Here is a 2,048-nt window from a genome sequence, read left to right as displayed (position 1 = left end):
ATACTGCGAGCTGGGGAGTTTATGGTGGAATTCCAACCACCAGTTGAGACGATTAGCGACCATTCTTTCCATGGTTTTACAGAGGCAGGAAGCCAAACAAATCGGACGGAACTTCACTCCATCCGACTTTGGAATAAAAAAAACAAGAAACTTACGCCACTCCGTTGGAAAAGACCCCGAGCACAAAACGGCATTATAAAGATTCAAGAGTGCAGCCCTGCCCAGTGGCGGCAGTTTTCTCAGCACCAGATAATCTACGTTATCCGAACCCGGGCTGGATTTGACGTTGACCCCGTCCAGGACCACGTCAAGTTCCAGTGAGGAAAACGGTTCGTCAAGAAAGGAGTCAACACATTCATACTCGAAGAAAGGCGGAGGTGTGGGAACCCACGGTGGGCACAAGGAGTCCACCTGAGAACGGACGCGATCAACCTTTTCATCAGTGTAAGCTTTATCTGATTCCGTACGGTTCCATCGATACTCAAAGCCTTTCACGACATTCCATACATGCGTTGGATTAGAATCTTTCCGAAGGCCGGAGCAAAACTTGCGAAAGCTGTCTAGCTTGACTTTTCGAAGATCCCTTCGAGTTTGAGCAACCTGACGTTTGTACCTGATGAAGTCCTCGCGTAAACCCGAAAACTTGAAGCGTGCTAGCGCCGCTTTACGCAGGCGGAGAGACCTGTCACATTCTGGCGACCACCACAAACATGGTGGGCGGTACACGGGAGGGAAACCCCCCCTGGGGCAGAACTTGCGCGGAGATGCCGACGTCAAAGCATCCGTTACCAAACCGACAAAGGTGTTGTAATAAACTTCCACGTCCTCCACTGAGGATGAGAGAACTCTAATCCCCGTGTCCACGTACTTCCCAAAGGCGTCCCAGTCTGTACAAACAGAGTGTAACCTGGCAGATCGTCTAGCCGGCAATGGAATATCTGGGCGGAGTCCAGAACAAACAACAACCGGAAAAGTGGTCGCTGCCCCACGAGTCACTGTCCACTTTCCACGAAAACCGGGGGGCCATCGAGCTGTGGACGAGAGTCAGATCTAGAGCCGAGTACGAGCGGTAAGAGTCACTGAAGTAGGTAGGAGAACCGTCGTTCAGCAGGATTAGGTCTGAATCTTGAATTGCTTTCCACAAGGCTTCCCTCACCGGACACGTGCGGGGAGAGCCCCAACCTACATGATGAGCATTGAAATCTTTTCCAAACAGAACCTTTTTTGTGCCAAACTGTGACAAGAACCTTTGCCACTTCTCAACTAACAAGGTTCCCGACCCAGGGGGGCGGTAGCACGCCACCAAGACCAATGGTTCGCCTCGCAGAAAGACCTCCACCGCGCAAGCCTCAATCTTACCTCCGCAGTTGTGCACATCAGACACTTTTCGATACTTGATTGAACGGTTGATCAGTATCAGGACTCCTCCTCCTGGACGCCCAATTCTGTCCTCCCTCACCGTGTCGAATCCCTTTACAATAAAGGAGTTCGCAGGGGTGAGCCACGTTTCTGAAATTAAAATAAAATTATAGAACATGCAACGGTAAGTCAACTCACTAAACTTTGGTAAAACAGACTTTGCGTTCCAATGAACAAGGCCGAACGGATCATGTTTAACCTTTGATCTCTGACTAGACATTGTTAATGGATATCTAACCTTACCTAACCTTCCGTGCTTGTTAACTTAGTATGTAAACTAAGTGTATTACTTATACGCTTAAGCAAAGTATCAATGTTATCAGCTTTCATTATTTGGTCCACCAGCTTGAGCACTTGTTCCTTAACTTCCTCTTCGCAAAAACGGGATCCGGGCGGCCACATCCAACCCGATAAACTGGCTGATCTAGAAGCCACTGGAGCGTTAACCAGCTTAACCCCACCACGGCTGGGAAGGGGGGGGAAAAATTCTTCAGTGTCTTAATTGGAGCGGCCGTATTCCCGACTCCCTCCGTCCTGAGGACCACAGACCGGGCCTCGAAGAAGGGGAGATTATCAAACGCCATTACTCTGGAGATTTCTATCTGCCTTTTAAACATAGGGCACGATCG

Source organism: Pseudomyrmex gracilis, unplaced genomic scaffold (assembly GCF_002006095.1).
Source record: "Pseudomyrmex gracilis isolate BER0280 unplaced genomic scaffold, ASM200609v1 scaffold_2392, whole genome shotgun sequence".
Lineage (NCBI taxonomy): Eukaryota > Metazoa > Arthropoda > Insecta > Hymenoptera > Formicidae > Pseudomyrmex > Pseudomyrmex gracilis.
This window is presented reverse-complemented; position numbering follows the sequence as displayed.